General features: G+C 41.9%; 1 long non-coding RNA gene across 1 annotated transcript; it reads left to right on the top strand.

Moving 5' to 3' along the window:
- Positions 1-2,578: 2,578 nt before the first annotated feature.
- Positions 2,579-13,706, top strand: LOC140708244 (uncharacterized). Its single transcript, XR_012088412.2, has 3 exons — positions 2,579-2,769; positions 7,262-7,448; positions 9,401-13,706. It is a non-coding gene; the product is annotated as an uncharacterized LOC140708244 (long non-coding RNA).
- The last annotated feature ends 592 nt before the right edge of the window (positions 13,707-14,298 follow it).

Raw genomic sequence — 14,298 nt, forward strand, 5'->3', positions numbered from 1 at the left:
GCGTTCATTATGATTTCCTCCAATCTTGCCTTTAAGCTGGCTCCATGTGAAGAAGCCCTGTGGTAAATAGCTACCATTCATCCCTCAATTGTCTCAGTCCACCCTGCAACATTAGACAACCATATGTCCGATCTGCTTCGATTCAGATTCATGCCTTGAGCAGAGGCCTCAGTGGCCTCATAGCCCTCTTCCAACTCCATGATTCTATGATGGCCAAACCACTTCTTTCGTGCTTAATAGAAGTAGATGAAAATTTCAATTCAGTTCATTGTTTATAATAGTTGACCAGGTCTGAAGAACTGTTGGAAGGCTATGACCACTTAACTCTTATAAGTATTAAATGGTTGGTGCTTGCTCTTTCAGACCAGCTGCCCACTGGGGCACGTCTGGTGAGAATGTGGAAGAATCTCCTCACTGACTGCTTTTAGGATGAGGAACAACCTCCTCCTGATGGTTCTTTTCCTACCAGGCTGAGACACTTCTTTCTTAGGAAACCTAATCATTTGAATCGGACGATTACGTGTAATTGGGGAATGCTGCACCTTCTTACCACCTTCTTGTGTTCACAAGCTTTGTATGCTTTTAAATTGTTTTAAAATAAGCATAGGGTTGTTATATGACCAATTTTTCAAAGTGTTGTCTTTTAGTGGCTGAAGTCCATTGAATCAGTCGAGATTTGGTGAGTCAGCTCCTCTGTAAGTGCCCTTGAGTCAAGTGGGCCTACTCTAATTGTGGCCCACTGCCCTATGCAACAGCATTTCTGTTTTATTATTATTATTATTATTATTATTATTATTATTATTATTATTATTATTATTATTATTATTATTATTATTATTATTATTATTATTATTATTATTATTATTATTATTATTATTATTATTATTCACACCTGTTTTTAACCATTTGTGAATGCCTTGGGTCCCTGCGCCAGGAGAAAGGCAGCACTGAAATAAATGAATACAGTCAACCCTTGACTTACAAACTTAATCCGTTCCGGAAGGAAGTTTGTAAGTTGAAAAGTTCATTAAGTCGAATCAGCATTTCCCATAGGAATGCATTGAAAACCAATTAATTTGTTCCGGCTGTTTTTGGTTCTTAGGTCGAGGAAAGAAAAGAGGGAGGGAAGGAGGGAACAGACACCTTTTCAACAGAACACCTTGAAAAGCACCTTTTCAGCCAAGACAAGCACCTTCTGGGTTAAAACCAAGCACTTTTCAGAAAACAGATCACCTTGAAAAGCACCTTTTCAATCAAGACAAGCCAATACAAGCACCTTTTGGGGGAAAAGGGGACAGCAAAGGAGGGAGGAAATACCTTTTAAAAATCCAAAAATCATTTTTTTAAAAAAAGCCCAAAAAATAAAAATACAGTCCATACAGCACTGTACCAGGCAGTACCAGGCAGTCTGAAGACTGTCTCCAAATCCACTCTCAAAACGCTGGGAAGAGCGAGGAAGCAGACGGGCACCCTCTTCACAGGCCAACGGTTAACTGAAAGTTCAAATTTCGCACTTTCCCCACCTCCTGTGCATTTTTTGGTTCGTAACTCGAATCTAGGTTTGCAAGTCGAGTCAATATTTTTCGGTCAGAGCGGTTTGTAAGTCAAAATGTTTACAACTAGAACCGTTTGTAAGTCGAGGGTTGACTGTAAATAATAACATAAAGAAAATGAATAAATACTGTAATAACATACAGGTTTACTTTCCTGTTCATTGAACAATTTTTGTGGTGCTCACTTAGGACTCCCTCCCTGGCCACTCACCCCTCCCAAGACTTCTGTTCTTTAAAGTGAAAAAAAAAAAACACCAACACCTGTAGAGTATAAGTGAAAGCCCATGAGATTCACTCCCCGTTAACAAGTTCATGAAGCTCCTTGGCTTCACATTTCTTTGGGTTTTGTCTAGATGTGGTGCTTTCTGGACAACATAACTTTTCCCATGGTAGGGCACAGAAAACTCACCTAGGCTTGCCAACCTGTCCTTAGGTTCTGCACATACAAAGTCTCTGCTAAGGCCACCCAGAAGTGGAGGGCTTTTTAATAAAAGGAATCTGAAGGGTAAAAGTATGATGACAAGCTGGAACACGTTTCTGTCTCCAGATTATTAAAAAAGCCCTTGGCAACAGACTCACTTCCTCAACCTCCTCTATTAAATCTCAAGTGACCAGAACAGCTTTGTCATAGCATAGCAGAATGGAGGCCCAGTTACTGTGGCCTCATTAATCCTTTCCTATCCCTTTGGCCAACAGGTTTTCCATCCCTCTTGTTGAGGCAGGCAAGGGTCTTTAACCTCTTTCTAACATTGCCTTCTCTCTGAATGTCAACATCTTTGTAGAAGCTGGAGCAGACCAACATGCTTGATGGAACCACTTTCTGGGCTGGCCAAAACAGCAGGCACCTGTATACAGTATATTACACTATAGTACTCGATCCCTTAATGATACACACAGGCAAATTTAGGTCTCTAACGTTTCATGCCACACGTTAAGGTGCCATGCCCAGGAAGCTAAGCTCTTGGTGGCCACACCTTTTGGTAAACTGTGTCAAGGTCCCATGTATATCTTGACTTAAAGTCTCTCCTGAGAGATTACCTTCTTGGCAAAAGACAACTGTTCTTAATTTGCCAAGAACCAGCATCACCTGAGACCTGCCCATTTGCAATCCTGCCCCAGAAGGTCTTTGAACATACAGGATGCAAGTTCCCACCTCCTTGGGAGAAAGGAAAATGGCCTTTGCAGAACTGAGCCAGAACAGGGAAGGAGCCAAGAAGTGAGTAAAGGCTGGCTGTGGGCTAGGGGAGTTGGGTGGCCTGACTTTAGAAGCTTTATGTATCCCAAAGAAAGCAATATTAGCTAGGCAGTGTGGGAACAGCTCTCTGGGGTGACGGAAAGAGAAGTGGCTTGAGCAACATGTACCGACTTCCCTTTCAGAGGTTGGCAGCTCAACAAGGACTGTCCGTGACAAGACAGGTCTTATTATTATTAATCAGAGTGAGGCAACTGCTTCATGCTGCAGCTTTAAATGCCATTTGAACATTATCTACTGACAATTTGCTGCCTTTAATAACAAAATATTTCCTTTGTTATTACCATATATGCTGCCAGAGGAATATAGAAGTGCTTATAGGATATTCTGCCTCACAGGCCAAAATAATCTGGTTTGGGCACTATTCACCTTCACTGAGGTGGGTGAGAGGAGTGGGGGAGGGGAGAGAGCGAGCCGTTTGCTGTATTACTTCAAGTAGCAAAATGTCATAGGACATTTCTGGTTGGCATGTGTGTGCATACACCACCTGTCTGTCCTCATTGAGATTCCAAAAGCCTGGCAGATTACTGCATAAAGAATTAATAACCCCGTCTTAAAAAACTAATGGCATGTCAAGAAATCGTAAATGCTGGAAAGAGAGTCAAAATCTTGCCATCAAAACCATTTTAAATTTCCTATTTATTGCTGTTGTTATGTCATGTGGTATGATGATGATGATGATGATGATGATGATGATGATGATGATGAATGTCACATGCCGTAACAACAAAAAGAGAGACAAAGAGCCAAAGAGAGAGAGGGAGCGAAGACGAGAGGAGAGAAGAGAAAAGAGAGAGTTGTGGCATTTAGCAAGGAAAGCTATTCGTGTTGGCATAGTCCTTGCCCGTGGTCTCAGGCCACAAACAGTAAAGGATTTCTGCCTGTTGTCCTTCAGTTGCATTGCTTTCCTGCCACCAGAAGCACCACTTCTCAAATAATTCAATAGTGTTTACTTGCAAATGGACTGATATAGGATTTCATTACACAATCTCAGATGTTAGCTATAGAACTATGCTATAGTCCTATTCAGGCGTTGCTTCGTTGTCCTATTCAGGCATTATTTCTGCTAAGTATGTAGAAATAGCTGGGGCAGGAAGAGGGTGCTGCCCCCTTTCCCTCCATTCCCAACTTCCCTGTGTTTCCAGGCAAGGTCTGAAAACCATCCGAAAGTACATCCAAGTAACTGTGCCTATGAATATACACAAACTGGGAGCCCCGATTTAACAGGGTTTCTATTCAGGTGGAGCACAGTACTTACATTTAATAAACCAAGCATCTAGACCTAAGGAGCAGGTAGAAAGCCTGTCTTGAAAGTGGCATCACACTAAGTGCAACCAAGCTAAAGAGAGCCTTCTACTGCTTCAAAATGGATAGCCTGAAAAATGTGTGAGAGTTTTAAAAATTATGCTTTCAAGGCAGCTGTATTTTTCATTTACCAGACTCATGAAGGCTGCAGTTGTTATTGACAGCACTGGAGATAAGTTCTTATCTCCTGTGTTTTTGATTTTCCAGACCCAGCACTTTTCTTGGATAAATGCTTTATGTTTGACTACACATTACGGAAGGGGAATGGAAGGACTCATCTTAACCATCTCTTACATCACTGCGCTGGGTGTTCCTCACATCCACATATTTTGGTTGGCTTATGGAAGACAGAAAAGGGAGATTGTCAAATTGGCTGCCCTCCTGTCTGTTATTTGTCTCTTTAAGGACCCTAAGGTGTTTAATGAAAATAGCTTAAAACTCAATTTTGAGAAAAGAAACATCAAGATGATTAAAACCAGCTCACTCCAAAAATAAAAACGGGCCATTGAAAGAGTCACTATCCTTGGGTGATCAAAACAACCACAACTTCTAATGCAGCAGGTTAAAACAAAAACCAAAGCAGAATTCCAAAATACCTTCCAAACTTTCCTACGTAGAAAGGTTTTAGCCATTACATAGACGATGGCAAATGAGGACGGTGAGACAAGCCTCTGGAAGGAGGGAATTCTAGAACCTAAGCATGGCTGTTGGATTATGTGGTTCCACTTGCTTTGTGTAATCTTAGATTTTTTTTTGCTTGCTCCTGAAGCATTTGCCTGTCCTGAGAGTACTGCCCTCTGACACCCTCAACCCCATATTATCAAACAGATTTTCTAAGTCTCCATTGACATACCTTTCATCCTGAGGAAGCCATTGGGACCTGTGGGACAGGAGGAGGAAGTCTTTATTTTTTTTTATTAAACCCACCTCCATTGGGATGGATTTAGTAATCTTTGCTAAAAATGGATTCTGTGAAAAGCCCTTAACAGGAGGTCATTTCAGAATTGATACAGTGCTACTGTTTGAGGATTCCACCACCTCTTTTAGCCACATGTCATAATGCAAAAGTGGGGAACATAATGCCCAGCAGATGCTGTTGAGCTGCAAGTTCCATCAGCCGCAGCCAGTATAACCAGTCTTGGGGCCTGCAAGAGGTTGCAGGCCATGGCCAACAACATCTTGAAGACTACCTGTTCTCCACTCCTGCTTTTGAGAAACCCTTGCACTCGATGTACCCTCCAATTTTCAGCCTCACTGGATGGGGCTCCACCCCTCTCTCTTGTGACTTCAGCCCTGTGTGCATGCGAACATCTACCCCCCCCCCGAGTGCAGGGTTCCCTCACGACTGGAACCAAATGCAATTGCTGCATAAAGGAGGAAGAGAGCTGAGCAGAGGGAGGTGGAGTCATGTCCGCATGCGAGTGGACCTGGCTTAGAGGAACCCTGCTTGCACCAGATCTGCTGTTTTAAGGATGCTCCTCTGTGCAATATTTCTGAAATTCTTAAATAGCCATGGTGTGCATCAGCCTTTACATTTTCATGTCATTGTTATTGTTGTTATGTGCTTCAAGTCACTTCTGACTCATGGCAACCCTATGACTGAGAAGTCTCCAAAAGGTCCTGTTCTCAACTGTCCCGCTCAGCTCTTGTAGACTTAAGCCTGTGGCTTCCTTTAGCGAGTCTGTCCACCTCATATTTGATCTTCCTCTTCACCTGCTGGCATCAACCTTTCATAACCTTTCTCATCCAGAGAATCCTACTGTGACAACCCCAGACCTACTGGGATATGCCACAGTTTCACTAAGCTGCCACCAACCATTCCCTGTAAGGAGTCACACAGACCAGGAATGGATTTTTAAACAAACAAAGGAATAAGGTTTATTTACATAACACACAGGGAAAATAAAATGATCAAGTGAATAAGATACAGTAACGTGGCTTAGTCTCAATCATACATACACTAGTTTGGTTCACACAGAACGCATTTAACTAAAGCACAGACCCTGAACCTATCAGTTCTGGCTAACCCTACAGACACCTGAACCTATCAGGTAGGTACTGACTGACACACAGTAGTACCCTGTCTGACACACAGACTCCCACACCAGCTTCTTCTTCCCAGCTTCTTCTCAGCTTCTTCTTTACTTCTCCACACACGCTCCACATATATATACAGTACAGCCCCTCCTCCTGATGTCCCGCCTTCCACTCCCCATAGGATGGAACTTTCCCTCCAAACCCATGACAGACAGGTAACATCAGTGCTGTATGTAACACCTACCTTCTCATGATGTTCCCAAAGTAGGACAGCTTCAGTTTCAACATTTTTTTTCCTCCAGAGATAGTCGAGCCTTGATTTGCTCTAGGAACTACTTATTTCTTTCTGGCAGTCCATCGTATCCACAAAGCTTTGCTCTTACACCACATTTCAAAGAAATATTTGTTTTCCCTGTGAGACACGACTATTGTTTTAAGAGGTAATACTAATAGCATTTTCCTTGGAATCCCTTTTCTTTGCATGTTTAGGTAGTATTCCAGCCATCCTTGATGTTTAACTTGTTTATGTGTTCTGTGCCATCCACTCAGGACTGACCTATAGTGACCCTAGTAGGGTTTTCAAGGTAGGTGAGATATTTAAGGAGTAAATTTATCAGCTCTGCTCCCCCAGTGAGTTTTCATGCCCAAGTGAGGATTCAAACCCTGTCCCCCCACCAAGTCCTAGCCCATCACTCTAACCACTATACTACATTGGGAATTTAACTTGGAGTCCTACACAAATATTGCTTCTTTAAGTGTGTATCACAAATTGGCACTCTTCTTTTCAACTTTAATCTCCACGACACCTCAAAAGTCTAAGGTGCCACTTTTTAATTATTCTTTCAGAACAAAAAAAATTGCATTGATAACAGTAATATGACAATTCATTACAACCTGCTAATGCCCAAGGCCTAATTGAAAGAAAGCTGGCGGAAGGATAGCTACGGGTTTGAAAGCATTATCACACAAAAGTTGCTTCCTAATATATTTCCTGCCTATCATGGTTATTATTGCAGGGCGGACTGACAGGTTAATTAGGTACTTTGCAGAAGAACTGATACAAAGGATATTACTGTTTCAAAAGCAAACCCTTATAATCATTTTATCTAAACAGAAGATAACTTCACCTTGAAGAAGGTCTACGTTTAGAGAACATTTTAAAGACGGCAGCTGTCATCCTACCAACGAGCCACTGCAGCCGCTTCTGTTACCCAACCAAAGAGAGCAATTCCATTCTGTCCTTTCTACTGGCTCTTCCTGCAACCTCCTTCATGATTAACACAGCATGAGTTTGTGAGAGGGTAAGCAGACAAGTTGCCTGGTTTTAGGAAGCCTGCGGGAAATGGGCCCCATCCTGTTGGTGGGTGTTCCTTGGCCCCTGTGACAGAGAGCAACAGGCCTTTACCTGCTCTGCATGGCTAGAGAAGAGGGTGCAATTTCTGTATCAATCATGCCTCATACAAATTGATGTGCCAGCTGAGGGGAAATCAGGAAAAGGGACTCAGGTCAAGAGCTGATGACGGCCCTGACAGGGAGCTTGGTCTCTGCCTAGCACAGATCACAACATACAAGGGTGCCTACCAGCTATGTCTTTAGTAACTTATTTGGCAATAACAGTGACTGATTTCCTTTGATCCCTTATCACCACCTTCTTCTCTAGATTAGTGTGAAGAAAGCTGGTGTCTATTGAAGTGAACAGAATAGATTCATGAGGAGAAATCCAAGGACTGCTACTGGAAAAGCTTTCCTACCTTTCCTGCTAAAGCCTAGATTGATAGAGTCTAAATAGCATTCCTTCCAGATTTTGAGATGCTCATTTCTGCAGCACCACTACTTTCTTTAATTCACTGAACCTGTTAAGCACTGTTTACTTTCTACATCTGTTCCGAAGTTACTGATTGTGGGGGGAAAAGGGGGGGGGGAACTCTGTATGCATGAAGCTGGGTAGACTAGTGCCACAACTCTTATGAATATGCAAAAAGAAGGTGTGTAGTGAAAGTCATTGTGGGGACACTATTATATTAGTTATTTCAGATAAGCCTAATTTGGCTCTAAATTTGGAGGCACTGGACTGGCTTGTCCACATATCCTTGACTACATTACTATTCAGTTCTTCAACAAACCTCCAGCTTACGACTGTGGGTCATTGTGCTTTTGTAATCATGATTCAAAAAGCCAACAAATGGCCTGATATTGCTGCACAATATAGTGCCCGCACTGCCAGTAGGAAAAAAGATGCCAAGCTTTACACATCAAAGGGTAGTCGGAATGCTGACAACACCAATGGCAGCAATTGAGATGGTCTACAGAATCCCCTTTTGTGCTCACTACCATTGTGACACCACACAAGGAAAAATCCCAGAAGCTGATTCCTTTTTTTTCATCATTTCTCACCCAAACACAAAACAATTGTCAGGGCTGTTTCTGAATAAATGAGAATTTGCCCAAATGTCCCCATATTTGTCATAAAGTAAGAGCAGACTTTCTGCTATGTCTGTGCCAAATTTGGTGCTGGACCAAAGCAGAATTTCATAACTTTTAATTTTTTTGTTTGGGGCAACCCTACTTTTTTAGTTGGTTTATGGACTACTGAATCTTGCTATCAGCACAATCTGTTGATGGATGGCCTCCACTGTACCCTCAAGTTCCACACCTGTATGTATATGATCAGTTTTCAGGGGATTCCTTTTCCTGCCTTTCAAGTCCCATAACAAAGGGCATTTCCCCTCCTGATTGCCACCTCTGGGAATTCTGCAAGGTCCTCATGCATTGCCCCTCCAGCCTGCTGGCATGGTGAGCAACTCAGCCTACTCAAGCAAGAAACCACACAACCTTAGCATTCAGTTAACATGGACACCCCAATGACTGATAACATACTGGACAAATAAAACTCCAGGTGTCTGTAGACAGAGCAATAGGTAGATAGACAGAGAATAAACAAATCAGGAATTGCCCATACTCAGGTGGACAGAGTGGAATGACCATGAGATGAGTGCAGACCTATGAAAACAAAAGAGACCCACACCTAAGGGATGCAACAGGGTGTGATTACCTTCCTCATTGGGCAGACGTAAAGAGTTCAAAGCCTAGCTTGAGTAACAATTAGGCTTCCCATGATTGAGTGAGAGTTACAGTAAAAAGTTAAGCTTGCAGACTAACTACCACCACCAAAAATGCATACATACCAGGCCACAAGTGAACACAGACGATCAAAAGCCCCAGATCCCACTCATCCTTTGTAACGTTTCTCCAGGTCTGACTCTGAGCAAGCAGCCTCCTTGTGGCTAAGGCACAGAAGAAAATTGTGAGTGGAGACCTGATCCTTTGCCAGCAAAGGAGGGGGAGATACCTGCTAATAGCATCCACAGCCATCTGTTCTTCAAACGCTTCTCAGAAAAAGACAATAAGCCTAGATCACTGGGTAGCAACAAGTAAGGAACCACCAATGATACTTTTTTTTAATATTTGCCAAACAATGGAAAAGTCAATTTAAATGGCAATAAAAGCAAAGCAACATTCTATACAGCATTCTGCTCTGTGTATGTGTGTGTGTTTTGGTTGTGCTGTGACAGAAACATGAGTTGTGTTAAAGAATAACAGGGGAAGAAAAAAAAAGTTGTCACATAGTTCCCTTTCTTTCAAAAGTGTAGCATTTTGTGTTCATTGTGAGCTATTCAAGTGCTTAATCTGTACAGCGGATCTTGTTAAGAGTGTAACACAATGCCAACTAGAGCATTAATACCCTCTCATATAATTTCCTTCTGCCACAAAAACACAGTAATTCTACCTTCTCACAAATACTGTTGAGGCACTACCTAAAAACATGCACATACTAAACAAAACACTCTAGTAGAGTGGACCACTGTGATTTGCTCACAGTGTGAGTTCTGTTTATTTTCTCTCAGTATATTCATGTCCAACGCATTCACCTATTTTATTTATTTTGTCTTATTGTTAGCATCTTGTTCTCAGTTGGAGGAACACATGGCGTACTATTGAGAAATATACAACTTGTAATTTAAATGGTAGCATTGAAGCATTCAACATAAATAGACTTGATTTTTCAGCATGGAACAATTTCATCTAACAAACCTGTGAACAAATTCCATTGCAGTAACATGGGTGTGAATAGAAAACATTGAGGGGAGGGCGGCAGTAATCTACTCACCCTGGGTAGAAGAAGCGGCAATTCTCTATTTGAGACAGATTTGCATAATGGTTCCTACAAAGCAATCCGAAAGAGCAAAGGTCCTGGAAAGAAACACTATTTGAGCTTAATTAGCTGGGTTTTATGGGGAAAAAAGAGACAATTTTGATTAATTCATTTTAAACCTTTGTCAGATCATAGCATCATTCCAAATCCCATAATTTCCTACATCTACAAACAAATGAGACAATCAAACACTATTTAATGGAATCACTCACTCACTCACACACAGTCGCGCACCCTCCCCACACAGACATTTAAGCTTCTTAAACTCTTTACCAGCCAAGCAATAATACATTATATGATGTGTCTCTCCACTTGCAGCATGTAACCAAAAGGGGGCAGCACCTTATCTGTCATTTCTGGATTGTATTGGAAGCATTAATGACATTGCCCTCTATAATTCCCTTCCCACCAAAGTGTGTGCAAGAAACATTAATTACAAATCAGAAAGTCAGCCATTTTGCATAGAAAAGCAAAGTTGTCTCAGCTTCCTTCACTCCCGTAGGAGGAGAGATTAGCTAGAATCTTTTGAAATTTGATCTTACAAAACACTGAACATCTCCTAAAAGTAGATTAGTCCTCTGTAATAATCATTTACACACAGAAAGTGTAAACCCATTCCACCCTTTAAGTTGGTTTAAGGTATAATTGGGATTTAATTCGCACTACGTAGGCATTAACAGTCTGGGTTGTGAATGCCGTATGCTCCTTTCTAGGTAATTTATAAAGGATAGGCTGCATTTTCCTCAACAATGACTTGAACTCTGCTCCCGTTCTCACCTCCCTATTCAAGGTGACAGAAATCTGTGTAAATCAGGCAGCAACGGAATGATGTTCTGTCAGTGCAGACCACTATATGGCAGGTGGGAGGAGGGAGGAGAGCCTTCCCCTTTCTCACTATCCAGAGACTCCACCCCAATTCAAAATGGCAGAGCAGTAAATTAACTAGCCTGCCCTAGTCCTCATCTACCCACCGACAGGCATGTAAAAGAAGGTCCAGGCAACCCTATGCTGCCGTGACTGCACAACCTCTAGATCTGAGCCCCAAGGAAGTCTCCCGAAAAGATCTCCCTCTATATCCCTTTGCATCGCCTTGTTGGGAGGGGACAGTGGGCAATGTGAGTAGCTATTTGGAATTAATCCCATTTGCCACAAATGTAGGCTTGATTATAGTACTGGAGAGGGAATGGCATAGGTTCTCCACCAAATACGAGCACTTGGTTTGCCCCATTGGCTGCCCTTTTTGGTGATATTCTCACCTGGTCCTTGTTCAAGTCCTGACAGGATGTGTGCATTCCCTGTTCTCCGTTCAGAAACTTGAAAAAGCCACAGGCTTGAGTTTGCAAATGCTGAGCAGGGCTGTAGAGGACATTTTGGAGATCATTCATCCATAGGGCCGCCAACAGTCGGAGGCAACGATGGCATGTAACAACAACAATTTTTTTAAAAAAAAACTTCCTGAGAAAAGGGAAATGAAAACAATTAAGTCCAGATCATAGACTAATGTTGCTTTTGGGAAAGAAAGGCCAGCAGATTCCACAGCTATGCACTGTTTATTTTTATTTTTTTTAATCTTTACTCACTCTCCCTTCCAACTGCCAGGAGAAAGGGCTGATCCTGAGCCACAGGGAATGATCCAGGGACTTTAAACGGGCAATGGGCCAGCCTTCTTAGAGATGCACACCAGGAAGACTTCTGCCTTCTGCGCTGTTTCCATCTTTTCTTTCTCCCCCACTTCTTCCTTTCCTTGGAGGTGCAATAAGTTGTGGTGCAGCTCCAAAACCTCCATGCTTTAATAAATTAATTAATGAAATCTTGTTTCTTTATTACACATATGGGAAGCAGACGCTGTAACATGCAGTTGCTTTTAGCTGTCAGTTAATGAGTTGGCACTGGGATTCTCAGGGGATAGACTTATTAATTGCCAGCTAGAAGTGGCACTGTTGCGCTGTTTACCTTCAACAATGCAACAAAAAAGCAATAGGGTTCCCCCAGTGACTTTGCAGGAGGAAAGGCGAGGAAAGTTCATTTCTCAGGTGAAGAGCATCTTCTTCTCCATTGCCACCAGCTGAGCCTCTTTTACTCTTTGTCTTCCTGTTTCTCCTCTTCTGGTTGTCAGGTATGAATGCCAGATTGAACGTGCAGGATCTGTGGGGGCAGTGCTCCACCCTGTTAATACCCTTCCATGTCACTCTGAAGATGCACAGGTACCCTTGATTCAGGTCATTTTTATGCATTTGTCCAAAACGAGTACTTAACCGTAGGGAATAGAGATCGTAACTTAACAAGGGATAACTTCACCGCATTTATAGTTACAGAGACGTGGCTTTGCTAAATGATGGACCAAAAAAATAGCAAGTGCTGCCTGTCCTGCTGCCTTATTGTCTGCTGTCATATGCTGAGGCAATGACATGGCAGACACAAGAACTCTCTGTATGTGTATTCTGATTTTTTAAAGTAACTAATAGTGGTTTGTAGTTACTTTTAGGGATGAGGGAAGGAACTATAATGGTAACTAATTCCTTTCAAATGTAACTAGCCAAACTGTGATGGTGTTTCACAAGGATAACCTCAAATTCAGACCCATCACATCCCACTGTTCCTTCCGGTGCTGCCTGTAATATAGCCAAATGCTTTCCAGACACAGTTCTTCCTCAGGGTGGCAAGGAATTTTTTTTGGAGGGGGGAAGAAAAAATAAAGAAAGAAAAAGGGCACTGGCTATGACAATTCTGAGGACAGCAGAGGCTTTTTATACATTTTTAATGCTGTCTGGACACAATATAGATACCTGGCACAATGTGGCAACATTTCTTGCAGCTGCTGTTAAAATCCGTGAAAGGAAGGTTTTAAAAATTACTTGATTTTAGTTACTAGTGGGAGCCTGTAAGGGAGACTAAGGTAATATATTGTATTACTTTGTTAGGATGCTTTTAACTTTGTATGTTTTATATGTGTGTTTTACTGTTTTGTACATTTATTTGTACATTTGGATATTGGTCTGTATGTAGGCATCCTTCAGTCTCTATGGTAACGTGCTCTGAATAGAGGTCTTGGAACAGCATCTAATGTGGCTGAGAAGGCCAATTCGAGATTGACAATCCCTTCCACACTGGATATTGGTCTATGACCATATTAAACTTGATCTGATCTGAGGACAGCAAAAGTCTTACCAAGCTGTATAATCCATAGATAGATTATCTCATTCTGCATCAAAATGGTGGTGGTGGTGGTGGTGGGGAAGATTTGAGCCTGCTGTTCCTGCTTGGAAAATGCTCTGACTGATTGGAGCCAATGTTTAAATGAGAGATGGGCAAAACTGTCAATTGGGAAAGTGCACAAGTGATTCCCTGTCTTCACTGGTGGTTGATACTGTCCCTTAATAAAGCCCAGCTCCTTCCCCTTTTTTAATTATAGCTCTTCAGCCTCTTCCTTATATGGTATTCTGATTTTCTGTAAAGTCTTCTTTATTTTTAAACCTTCAATTCCTGAATTTTCTGGTGTGATCCAGGATGTTCCTAGTCTGCTCTGGAACTGGGCAGGAACGAAGCCAATTTATGCCTAGATCCATATAACTAACCACAAATTAGTCTAAAATTCAGAGTTTGGCCAAATGTGATGCACAGCCAGCCACATGAACAAGCTTGAAATTTATCTGTTAATTTAGATGTGGTCTTTGCTGTGCTTCTTACTCCTGGTTGGCAACAATTAATAAAAGCAATTGTGTGAAAATCAGTCTTTCCTTCCTTTTTTCCCCCCTTACCCTCTCCAAGTTCTTTTCCCCCTTGCTGCTTATTAATCACTTGAAGTGAGAATGCTGTTTATGACATTGCCTCTGATTGAAGATGTCAGCACTGTCACAAACAAGATGTGAAGATGTCTAGTGGAGGAACAGAGCTTTCATGCAAATTGCCTCACATCGTAAAAAAAAAACAGGAAGGAA

This window comes from Pogona vitticeps, chromosome 1, assembly GCF_051106095.1.
Source record: "Pogona vitticeps strain Pit_001003342236 chromosome 1, PviZW2.1, whole genome shotgun sequence".
Taxonomy (NCBI): domain Eukaryota; kingdom Metazoa; phylum Chordata; class Lepidosauria; order Squamata; family Agamidae; genus Pogona; species Pogona vitticeps.